Source organism: Lissotriton vulgaris, chromosome 4_1 (assembly GCF_964263255.1).
Source record: "Lissotriton vulgaris chromosome 4_1, aLisVul1.2, whole genome shotgun sequence".
In the NCBI taxonomy this organism is placed as follows: Eukaryota; Metazoa; Chordata; class Amphibia; order Caudata; family Salamandridae; genus Lissotriton; species Lissotriton vulgaris.
The window spans coordinates 2,079,479,180-2,079,491,988 of record NC_141691.1 but is presented as its reverse complement, the minus strand read 5'-3'; the positions used below and the strand labels follow the sequence as shown (position 1 = coordinate 2,079,491,988).

Here is a 12,809-nt window from a genome sequence, read left to right as displayed (position 1 = left end):
GATTAATATGGAAAGTGGATATGACCTTTGGCATGAACTTAGGGTTTGTTCTAAGTACTATCCTGTTAGCATGTATCTGCATGAAGGGTTCTTGAATTGTTAGTGCTTGTAATTCGCTTGTAATGTGGAGTGGTGTGGCTCACTGGTTAGAGGCGGCAGACCCGTAAGCAGAGGACGGCCCGGGACCAGGGTTGGATTCCCGACGCGGCAGGGTCGTGGACCTTGGTCAGCGGGCTCGATAATTCTCGCCTCGGTGCCTACTCCAGTCAGGGACCACACTCGGCAACTCTGGGCATTAGCTTGCCTCATCTTCACAACGGCCCCCCAGACCGCCGGGGATGCTTGGTCGCACCTTAGAGATACCCATTAGGGACCATCTCTCAGGGTGAGCCAGGACGGGTTCCCCAGCGGTCGAAGCGCGGAGATACTCCTCCGGGAGTCGATTCCTAGCGCTATATAAACCCGCAATTAAATTAAATTAAACTCGCCTGAGTGAAGTAATGGCAATCAAGAATGCCACCTTCCATGTTAAGAATTGCAACTCACATGAGTGTAGAGGTTCGAAAGGAGGTCCCATGAGTCTGGTGAGTACTATATTTAGGTTCCAGACTGGTGAAGGTGGGTGTTTTGGAGGAATCACTCTTTTGAGACCCTCCATAAAAGCCTTGATTACTGGTACCCTAAACAGTGAAAGGTGTTGTCTTTTTTGGAGATAGGCTGCTATAGCAGTGAGGTGTAGTCTTATAGAAGAGTATGCTAGGTTGCATCTTTGAAGATGCAGTAGGTAACATATAATGTTCTGTATGGAAGCATCTAATGGGTTGATTTGGTTACTGTTGCAGTAGATAACACATCTCTTCCATTTAGCTGCATAGCATGCTATAGTAGTTGGTCTTCTTGCCTCCTTAATGATATTCATGCAGTCTGGAGGCAAGTTAAGGTATCCAAATTCTAAGACTTCAGGAGCCAGATCGCTAGGTTCATCGGATTGGTATCTGGGTGTCTGATTTCTCCATGGTTCTGAGTTAGAAGATGGGGTGTGAGGCATAGCCTTTGATGAGGAACTACTGAAAGCTCCAGGAACTTTGTGTACCATGGCTGTCTCGCCCATGTGGGAGCAACTAGGATCATTTTGAGTGACTGTTGCCGTAGTTTGCATGCCACCAGCGGAATCAGTGGTGCTGGGGGAAAGCGTACGCAAATCTGCCTGACCAGTTCATCTATATCGCATTGACCTGTGACAACGGATGTGGGAACCTGGCGGCAAGTACTGGCATTTTGAGTTTTCTTTTGTGGCAAACAGGTCTCTCTGGGTGACCCCACTTTTTGAAGAATGGCTGGAGAACTTGGGGGTGAAGCTCCCATTCGTGTCTGCTGAGCAGATCCGCTATTTGATTGTCTTTTCCTGGGAGGTGTTCTGCCAGGAGAAAGATGTTTTTTGGAATTGCCCACATCCATATGCTCTGTGCCAAGTGGGACAGCTGTGGAGAGAGTGTGTTCCTCCCTGGTTCTGGATATAGTACATTGCTGTCATGTTGTCCGTCCGGATCAACACAGTCTTGTTGTACAAGTATTTCTGGAATGCTTTTAGGGCTAGAAATATTGCTAGCAACTCTAGTTGATTGATATGCAGTCTCTTTTGTTTGATTGTCCAGAGCCCTTGTACTGTGTATTGAAGTAGGTGGGCTCCCCAACCTGTCAGTGATGCATCCGCTGTTAGTACTAGTTGTGGAACTTGCTCTTGGAACAGTCGTCCCTTAGAAAGGTTTTGTGGGTTCCACCACTGCAGAGAGTTGTAAGCGCGACTGTCTACCAACACTAGGTCTTTTAGTAGCCCTTGAGCTTGGTTCACTGTCTTGCAAGGCACTCTTGCAGTGGACGCATTTGAAGTCGTGCATGGGGGACAATGAATATGCAAGAGGCCATCATGCCTATGAGCTGCATGAAGACTCGAGCTGGCAAAGAGCGTTGTGGCAGAAATTTGCAAATGAGCATTTGCATGCTGGTTATCCTCGCCGAGTTTGGATATGCCTTTGCCAATGAGGTATCTATTGTAGCTCCCAGATATTGTTGTGTGTGGGATGGTTGTAGGTGGGATTTTGGGTAGTTTATTGAAAAACCTAGGCTGTGTAGCAGCTGAAGTGTCTGAGACGTGTCTCTTAGACACTGTTTGTACGATTTTGCTTGTATTAGCCAATCGTCTAGGTATGGAAACACGTGGATGTGTTGCCTCCTGAGATGTGCAGCTACTGTCGCTAAGCATTTTGTAAACACTCTTGGAGCTGGGGTTATCCCGAAGGGGAGAACCTTGAATTGGTAGTGTTGACCTTCTATTGTGAACCTGAGATATTTTCTGTGATCTGGATGGATGGGCATGTGAAAATACGCATCCTTGAGGTCCAATGTTGCTACGAAGTCTCCTTGCTGGAGCAACGGGAACACTTGCTGTAGTGTGATCATATGGAAGTGCACCGACAGCATGTATTGATTTAGGGGTCTGAGGTCCAATATTGGTGTGAGGGAACCGTCCTTGGGAATAAGCAAGTATAGTGAGTATACTACTGTCCCTTGGTGTTGGAAAGGGACTGTATGCATTTCACCTCTTGTTGTAGCAGGGTGATGTGCTCTTTGGACATAGGACGGTGTCTGGGTGGTATGTTGGGTGGAGTAGAAGTGAGTTCTAGGCAGTAACCATACTGGATAATTTGTCTCACCCACCTGTCTGTGGTAATTGCGTTCCAGACTGGTAGGAATTGTTGGATTCTGCCTCCGACCCGTGTTAAATGGTCTGGAGGTAGTGTGATGAAGTCACTGTTTTGCGGCAGTGGAGGCTCTGTTATTGCCTCCACGTCCTCTTCCCTTATTATTGTTGCCCCTATAACTTCCTCTGTTGGAGTTCTTGTTAAACGAACCATGGGTGTTGCTTTTGTATGTAGACGAGGTTTGTGAAGTATTGCCCCGTGTAGCTGCACTGTATGAGGAGCATCAAAAGGAACCTCTGTGTTGTTGAAACTGCAAAGCACCCATTGATTTTGCAGTTTCTGTATCCTTTTTCATTTTGTCTAAAATGGTGTCGACTGCAGGGCCGAAAAGGAAGTCTTGATTGGTAGGTTGGTTAAGAATGGTGGATTGCACCTCGTTCCTAAAGCCAGAAATACGTAGCCATGCATGTCTTCGTAGTAAGACACTAGTGTTAATGGACCTGGCTGCAGTGTCAGCTGCGTCAAGCGCACATTTAATGGAGGCGTTTGTAATAAATTTCCCCTCCTGTATGAGGTCATTAGCTTGGGCTTTGAAAGGCTCAGGCAGGTGTTGCATTAAACTTTCAATTTGGTCATAGTGTGCTCTGTCGTAACGAGCTAGTAGAGCTTGTGTATTTGAAATTCTCCATGAATTGGAAGCCTGTGATGCTACTCTTTTACCCGAGGCCTCTAGTATTTTGGACTCTTATCAGGAAGTGGAACTTCTCCTGTTGTCTGCGAGTTGGCCCTTTTGCGTGCATTAGCCACTACTAGTGAGACTAATGGTAACTGACCTGATATAAGTAGGGTCTGTAGGGGGCGCTCTAGATTTCTTTTCAATCCTGGGATTGATTACGCATGCCCTGGCTGTATCTTTAAATATATCGGGTGCATGTTTTAATACCCCTTTCAACATAGGAAGTGTTCTGACATTTTTCTCTGAAGTAGGGAATGTGTCAAATAAAAAGTCTTCGTCTATAGGGTCATTGAGCATGTCTACGTTGTGGTACTGCGCTGCCCCATCTATTAGCTGGTTGAAGACAATAGCGTCGTCAGTAGGTGACTGCTTTGTTGGGTATGATGAGGTGTCAGGAATGGGATGCGTGTCATGTGGATCAGTTGGTTCACCCCATGGTTCATTTTGAGGGTTAGGATCCTCTGGATAGTCATAATCATGTTGAGGATCTTTCCCTGTCGCCCTCCTTGTCCCCAGAGTGCGTAGGAGAGTAAGGAGCAAAAGGCTTAATAGGCATAGTGGGATAGAAAGGAATGAAGGGTCTAGAGGGAGAAGTCCCAAAGTCCTTTTTCTTTAGAGGAATGGGGGAATGAGAGTCCGTGTCCAATAGCCTCTTCTTCCAGTGTAGGATTGTGACTTTACCGGTCTCAGGGTTTATATATATTTTTGCCTGATCCTCTGATGGATATGGATGGAAGAGTTCTTCTTCCACTGTCCGTGGCTGTGTCTTTGACTTCTTTGCCTTAGACTTTTTTGGATCGACTATTGCCTCCAGGTCGATAACCTTTTTTGGTGGACGACTTTCGGTGCCTTATTGCTCTCTCGGCTCGGCCCCTTTGTCCGGGTCGACGAGTGATTGCGGATCGACAGGATCTTTAGGTTCGATACGCTTTCTGTGCTCGACAGGTTTTTAAGGTTGACTGTCTATTGTCGAGTCGATGACTTTTTTCGGATCCACCGGTCTTTTAGGAGCACTTGTTTTTGGTTTGATGCCTTTCTTTGGTTCGATAACCTTCTCTGGCTGGACCACAGGCTTCGGTACGACGCCCTTTGTGTCGACGACCTTCTTCGGTTTGACGACCTTCGGCACAGTGGCCTTTTTTGGGTCGACGGCCTTCTTCGGTTCGGCGCCCTTCTTGGGCTCAACGGCCTTCTTTGGCTCGGCGCCCTTTGGCTCGATGGCCTTCTTCTGGTCGACGCCCTTAGGATGTACGGCCTTCTTCGGTTAGACGTCCTTCGGGTCGTCGACCTTTTTGGGTTCTAGAACCTTCTTTGGGATAACGTTACTTGAACCTGGGGTCTCTGAAGGCTTAATCTTTGTTTTCGGAGCCGAGCCAGACGGCGGGGCTGCTGAATGATGTTTTGGATCTTGGCTAAGGCCTTTAGGCGATGCTTTGACCGGAGCCTTCTGTAACGAGGTAATTGGTGTCGGGGCAATGTACTCCCGGTTTGCCCCGGTGGGATTTCGTCATCGGAGTCAGAGTGGTCCTCGACGCGACGATCTCTAGATCCGAATCTTGCGCTTCTGGAAGATCTTGTTCACCCTCGAAGATGTTGTCTGGTTCCGGTGCCTGTCGCTGCATCTCTTGCCTAGCGGCCCGTCGAATCCGGATGATTTTCTTCTAACGTAATTGGGCACAGGCTGGGCAGGTTTCTTCCTTGTGGTCTGGTGATAAGCACTTGTTGCATACTGTGTGTTTGTCAGTATGCGGGAACGTGGAGTGGCATTGTGGGCACCTTTTGAATGGGCTCCTTTCCATCGACAGCAGGGCCACATGGCGTCGAAAAGGCCAAACGGCCCGCGTCGATGACCGGGTCAATCAATCAATCAAGAAATTTGTATAGCGCGCTACTCACCCGGAGGGTCTCAAGGCGCTTGGGGGAGGGGGGTCCGCTATTGCTCGAACAGCCAGGTCTTGAGTTGCTTCCTGAAGGAGCGGTGGTCTTGGGTAAGACGGAGGTGGATGGGGAGGGAGTTCCAAGTCTAGGCTGCCAGGTAGGAGAAGGATCTTCCTCCCATGGTGGCTCTTCGAATGCGTGGAACGGAGACGAGGGCGTGGTTGGTCGATCGTAGCTGGCGGGTGGGAGTGTAGATGTCAGGCGGTTGTTGAGGTACCTGGGGCCCAGGTCGTGGAGGGCCTTGTGAGCGTGGGTGAGGAGTCGGAACGTGATTCTCTTGCTGACGGGGAGCCAGTGCAGGTCTCAGGTGTCCGGAGATGTGGCTGTGTCTGGGGATGTCCAGGATGAGTCGAGCGGAGGCGTTCTGGATGCGTTGGGAGTCTCTTCTGCAGTTTAGCTGTGGTTCCGGTGTAGAGGGTGTTTCCGTAGTCCAGTCGGCTGGTGACGAGTGCCTGGGTGACCGTCTTCCTGGTTTCAGTGGGGATCCAAAGGAAGATCTTTCGGAGCATGCGTAGGATGTTGAAGCATGAGGATGAGACTGCGTTGACTTGTCTGGTCATCGAGAGGGTGGAGTCCAGGATGAAGCCCAGGTTGTGTGCGTGGTCCGTTGGTTTGGGTGCGCTGCCCAAGGCAGGGGGCCACCAGCAGTCGTCCCAGGCAGAGGGTGAAGATCCAAGGATGAGGACTTCCGTCTTGTCTGAGTTCATCCCTTCGTGTAGATTGGTTCTGGCGGTGGCTGGGTCGTTGGTGAGGGGAAGGATCAGCTGGGTGTCGTCGGCGTAGGAGATGATGTTGAGGTTGTGTTGGCGTGCGATGGCTGCGAGGGGGCTCATGTAGATGTTGAAGAGGGTGGGGCTGAGTGATTATCCTTGTGGTACTCTGCAGATGACTTCGGTGGCCTCGGATCTGAACGGGGGAGGCGGACTCTCTGGGTTCTTCCGGAGAGGAACGAGATGATCCACTCCAGTGCCTTCGCTTGGATTCCGATGTTGCTGAGGCACTGGACTAGGGTGCGGTGGCAGACCGCATCGAACGCTGCGGAGAGGTCCAGGAGGATGAGGGCCGCTGTTTCCCCGTTGTCGAGCAGGGCTCGGATGTCGTCAGTGGCTGCGATGAGGGCGGTCTCTGTGCTGTGGTTGGCTCGGAAGCCGGACTGAGAGTGGTCGAGGGATCCGTTCGTCTCGAGGAAGGCGGCAAGCTGTCTGTTGACGGTCTTCTCGATGACTTTGGCAGGAAACGGGAGGAGCGAGATGGGGCGGTAGTTCTTGAGGTCGGTGGGGTCTGCTGATGGTTTCTTCAGGAGGGCGCTGAGTTTGGCATGCTTCCAGCTCTCCAGGAAGGTGGCGGTGTTGAAGGAGCAGTTGATGATGTCCCGGAGTTGGGGTGCGATGACGGAGTCGGCCTTGTTGAAGACGTGGTGGGGGCATGGGTCGGTTGGTGATCCGGAGTGGATGGTGTTCATCGTGTGGATGGTGTCTTCGGTGCTGACCGGGATCAAGGCGCGGAGGGTGGTGGTGGGGGCGTTGGTTTGGTGGTTGGGTGCGTGGTCTGTGCGCCGAAGCGGTTGTGTATGTCTGCGATCTTTCTGTGGAAGAACGAGGCGAGTGAGTCGCAGAGGTCTTGCGAGGGAGTGATGTCGTTTCCGGCGCTGGGGTTGGAGAGCTCTCTGACGATGCTGAAGAGTTCCTTGCTGTTGTGTGCGTTGTTGTCTAGTGGTTCCTTGAATGCGGTCTTCTTGGTGGTGTGGATCAGCTCATGGTGTTTGCGGGTGGCGTGCTTGAGGCCGGTCATGTTGTCTGTAGTCTGGTTTTTTCGCCAGGCTTTCTTGAGGGTATGGCAGTTCTTCTTGGAGTTCTTGAGGTCGTCGTTGAACCAGGAGGCTTTCTTGTTGGCGGGCCTGCTGGGATGGCTTTTTTTTTTTGAAAACCTTCATTACGAAATAAAGCAATACAATTACAGACCTACAACCACGGAGGCCGGCCAGTAGCAATAGATACCAAGTGCACAATGATACACAGCTCATAAGCCGACAACCCAAGGGCCCGGCAGCGATATCGCATAATAATATAGAGAACCTGTGGTGATAGGAGGAGAAATGAAAGGTTTCACATTTTATATTTTATAAACAAACATAGAAACTAAAAATTCCGAGGCGAATACTATACATTTTAGTGGCTGTCTCAAACAGTAGCTGGAGCGATACAGTCAAGAAGCAATTCAATAAAGATGAAAGATCTCGAAGAGGGAGGGGGCCGAGAGCAAACAAGTAAGTCATACAACAACAGGAAATAAATGACATGGAACGCACGGTCACAGGGAAAGAGGAATATCAGAGCCTTCTACGAAAGGGGGGGTGCAAATCTCTCCACGATATGAATTCCATTGACCCCATATCCTACCCCACTTCTTGGGTCTGCCACGGGCAACATATACAATTTTTTCTCTGAACATGCACCAGTCCATATTTTCTTTCCATGCTGAGACTAAAGGTGCCCCTTGAGACCCCCACCGTTGGGCAATGTCCCTTTTCGCTATAATGTTGCCGAGGGTGGCCCATTGAGTCTGAGCAACACTGCAATCATTCGGCTCCCAGATGTTTAACAGACAGCGCCTGGCCTCAGGCAATAACGCGACATCCGTCACCTCTTCCATCACAGCATGCACTCTGTTCCAGAATGCCGCAACGTCCGGACATTCCCATATAATGTGAAGAAAAGTAGCAAGCATACCGCAGCCACGCCTACACAACCCATCCACGGAATAACCCATACACATCAGACGTGGACCCGTGACAGACTCGGTGCAAAATTTTTTGTTGCACCAGCCGGAGACGCGCGGGAATCGCGACCTCTTTGGGGGAAGATATCGCAGCCTGCCAATCTTCATCCAACTCCAGTCCATCGCTGGTCCAAGCCCCACGAAGCTGTACAAGGAGGTCAGAGCGATCATTGATGAGTATTTTGTAAATGAGAGATAGTGCTATGGGGACGTACCCGTCAAGCACTCTATCTTCCAAGGGAGAGGACTCCGGAATAGCGGTACCAGCTGGGAAGACCGACTCAAGCGCATGGCGGACCTGGATATAGCGGTAGTGTTCCCTGTCACTCAGTTTATATTCCCGTTTGAGTTCGTCGAAAGTCTTGATTCTGTTCTTGACCCAAAGATCACCGACCTTACTGATGCCAATTAGGTCCCATTTATCGAAACCCTGCTTCTTCCAAAGACTGCCCAGTCTCTCCGCCGCATACAGGGGGGTTGCTCTAGTTAGCTTGTCCGACCACCCCGTGGCCGCTGTTGCACTACCCCACACCCGTACCACCACCCCAGTGGGCCCAGTCAGATTCTTCCCAGCCGCTCTAGAGTAGAGCGCCCTATTATAGTCCCCTCCCGGTAGCTGCCATCTATCCATTTCGAATGCGGGATTCGGAACAGGACCATACATGGCATGGTTAACCGCACTCAGTTGGGATGCCCAATAATACTGTTTGATATCGGGCAATGCTATGCCTCCATCGTACCAGGGCAAAGTCAATTTCGCCAATGCAATGCGTGGTCGCCCGCCCCACCCAAGCTTCCTCTGGAGGCACTCAATTTCACAGAAATAACTGGCAGGCACCAAATCAAGCGTGTTCTGGATGGCGTCCAGGAACCGGGGGAGAGACATCATCTTAAAGAGGGCCGCTCTCCCCAACCGGGACAGCGGTAAGCCACACCATGTCACAACATCCGACCTAAGTCGGGTAAGCGGAGGAAGCAAATTTCGCTCATACCGTACTACAGGGTCCAACGATATGTAGATCCCCAAATACTTAAAGCCAACGCGCGAAATCGGTATCGGACAAACGCGGGGCAAGGGAGGTAATTCTCCAGTAAGAGTAAATACAGGACTTGGCCCAATTAATGACCAAGCCGGAATTTCTCCAGAAGGAACTCAAGACATCGAACAAGACTACCAACGATTTACGAGGAGAAGTGAGGTACAACAATATATCGTCCGCGTACAACGATATACGATCCTCGAAGTCAGGGGACCACCTAATGCCCTTGAGGGATAGCTCCCACCGAAGCCACGCGGCAAGGGGTTCAAGGGCAAGCGCAAAGAGCAGCGGCGACAGAGGACAGCCCTGCCGTGTGCCTCTTCCGAGAACAAAGGGTTCCGAGGACCTTCCATTGACCACCACTTGGGCCAGCGGTTGCTCATATAGAAGCCTAACCCACCCAATAAAATTGGGGCCGAAACCAAATTTCGCAAGGGCCGCCCAAAAATATGGCCATTCCACTGTATCAAAGGCCATCGAGGCATCCAGAGAAACCAAGATGGGTGGCTCACTAAGAGACCCCGCCCTTGCTAACACGCCGTGAAGACGGCGAAGGTTGAGCGCGGTGTTCCGATGGGGAATGAACCCAGACTGATCCGGGTGTATCAAATCACTGACCACCGTTATCAGCCGATTTGCCAAAAGCTTCGCCATTATGGCCAACACCCCCCCCCCCGTCTGCCTTTGTTGACCCTTCTCCTCCTACCATTCAAAACCTTCTTACCTCCATCCCTCCCCTCACTGAAGAGGTATTCCTGGAGATACTCCCCAAAGTAAAGTCAGGTTCTCCGGCAGACATCTGTCCGGCGCGAATCCTGCAACAAATCTACTCCTCTTGTCCTGAACCCCCCATTACCTTCCTTAACAGCTCCCTAGCGCAGGGAGTAGTGACCCCTGCGCTCAAATCAGCCACCATAGTGCCCATTTTAAAGAAGCCTGGCGCCGACCCAACCATCTCAGCCAACTACCGCCCCATTTCCCTGCTGCCCTACCTGGGCAAGGTGCTGGAGCGATATGTCACCGCGGTATTCAGCACCCACGTAGAGGCCAATGGGGGACTGGCTTCCCGCCAGGCTGGCTTTCGACCTAGGCACTCTACTGAATCAGTCGTGGTATCAGTCCTGGATAACCTCAGGAAGGGTATGGATCACAACAAACACCAGGCGCTGGTACTCCTCGATCTCTCCGCCGCTTTTGACACGGTAGACCATACCATCTTACTGTCCTGTGTCAGGGCGGCTGGAATTGAGGGATCAGCCCTGATGTGGCTTTCCTCCTTCCTGAGGGACCGCACCCAGGCGGTCCGGCTAGGAGACTTCACAACCATCCCACTCCCCGTCACGTGTGGTGTCCCCCAGGGCTCTTCCTTGTCTCCCCTACTATTCAATCTTTACATCTTTCCCCTCATTTTCGCTCTTCAGCAGCTGGAGGTCACCGTGTGCAATTACGCGGATGACCTCCAGCTCATCTTTGACTTATCCTCCTCTCCCCTCTCTGTCTCTAGCTTCCAGCACACCATGACATTCATCAGGGACTGGATGAACCACAACCATCTCAAGTTGAACCCGGATAAAACCGAGTTGGTTCTTACCGGGGGTTCTTCCAGTCCCTGGAACTCTCTCTTCTGGCCCCCAACCCTTGGTCCCGCCCCCACTCCTTCTACCACGGTCAAAACACTGGGGGTTAAAATGAATTATCAGCTCACCCTTCACTCTCAAATCAGCTCTGTAGTTTCCTCCTGCTTCCTCACCCTCTGAACTATCCGCACTGTCGCTCGTTTCTTTTCCCCCCAGGCACTCAAAATGATCATGGCCACTCTAGTGATATCACGGCTGGACTATGCCAACGCCCTCTACAATGGCATACCAGCATACAGTCTAAGGAGGCTTCAGATGGTCCAAAACCAAGCTGCCCGGTTGGTTTTTGGTCTCCCACGCTACCACCACTCCACACCCCTCCTCAGGGAGCTCCATTGGCTCCCTGTCAAGGAACGTTCCCTGTTTAAAACCGCCTGCATGGTTTTCCAGGCCCGTCAACGCACCGCCCCGCCTTTATTTCCTCATTAATAAAAGAATACGTTCCCCCCAGAGAACTTCGTTCCTCCTCCAAGTCCCTCCTTCAAATCCCACGTTTCAGACGCAAAAAGTGGGGTGGGTCCAACTTTTCTACCTTAGCCCCCACTTTCTGGAACTCCCTCCCAGACCACCTTCGTGCGGCTACTCATTATGTATCCTTCCGTAAGGAACTAAAAACGTTTCTTTTTAAACAGGCCTTCCCTGTGTAACCTCCCTTCCCGGCTCTACCACTGGTTCTTACTTTATCTCTGTAGCCAATACCCTCCACTAGCGCCAAGAAACCGTTCGGTGCACGCTGCGCTCTATAAATGTTTTAAATTAGAAATTAGAAGATCTTCGGCTCTACGTTCAAGAGCGAAATCAGCCGGTATGATGAACATTGTTCGCGGGGCTTCCCATCTTTATGGATGACTACAATGGACGCCAGTCAGATCCCGGGGAAGGGATCCAAGATCTCGCGATGCCGAAAACATTCGGCGAAGATGTGGCGCCATTTTGTCTGGGCACAGCTTGTACAGCTCAACAGGGATACTATTCGGGCCTGAGGCCTTTCCCGAGCGAAGGGAACGGATAGCGAGCGCTATTTCGTCGGTGGAAAATTCCGTCTCCATAAGCTCCTTGTCTGATTCCGACAGGCTAGGCAATGCGATATCCCTAAGTAGCAAATGTGAGCCCTCCTCTGGTCTGTCCGAGACCGGCGCGTAGACCTTCTGAAAGTGCTGGGCAAAGACCTCGACTATCTCAACCGGGTCCACAACCCGCGTTCCATCCGCCTTTTCAACAACAGGCACCACCCGATTCAATCTGTCTCTTTTGTCCAACCAAGCAATCAACTTTCCCACTTTATCAACAACATCATACAGACGCCCCTGTTGCTCACGATTCGTTGCCTTGGCCGCATCAGTCACCAGAGCCCTGTAATCAGACTGTTTAAGGGCCAAAGAATGTAATCCCTCAGGTGTAGCCCCAGACTCCATCTTCACCTCCAATGCAGTAATTTCATTTTCCAAACGCACCACTTCCTCATTCTTACGTTTCTTCTCACTGGCAATCAAGGACAGAGTTTGACCACAAATCACAGACTTATAGGCCTCCCACAAGGAGATGGGGAGGACACCGACTCCTCGTTCTCAGCAAAGTAATAATCCATGCATTTAAGCACCTCGGTTCTAGTTTTAGGATTACGAAGTTGCCAGGGGTTAATCGGAGCGACCCGGCCCTCAGTCCCCAACTGTACATCAATAGTGAGCCAGATTGGGGAGTGGTCCGAGATCCCCCTAGCAAGATGTCTAATTTCCCTTACAGAGACCACCTGCACCGCCGGTATAAGGATATAATCAAGCCTCGAGAGACTCCCATGAGCTCCCGAATAAAAGGTATACTGTGACTGTCCGGGTGCAGTTGCCTCCAGCAATCCACTAGACCCAGCGCTTCCAAAAAGTTGCCCAGCCATGATTGCGATGCCTGGAGAATTCTGGGGGGGCTACGATCGTCAATACCACTGACAACGGAGTTAAAGTCACCACCCAGAACCAATATG

At 51.1% G+C, this 12,809-nt stretch overlaps 1 protein-coding gene across 1 annotated transcript in view; it reads right to left on the bottom strand.

Moving 5' to 3' along the window:
• Window positions 1–12,809, bottom strand: part of PARP10 (poly(ADP-ribose) polymerase family member 10) — a 453,255-nt gene that overhangs the window by 79,618 nt on the left and 360,828 nt on the right. The window lies entirely within an intron of this gene.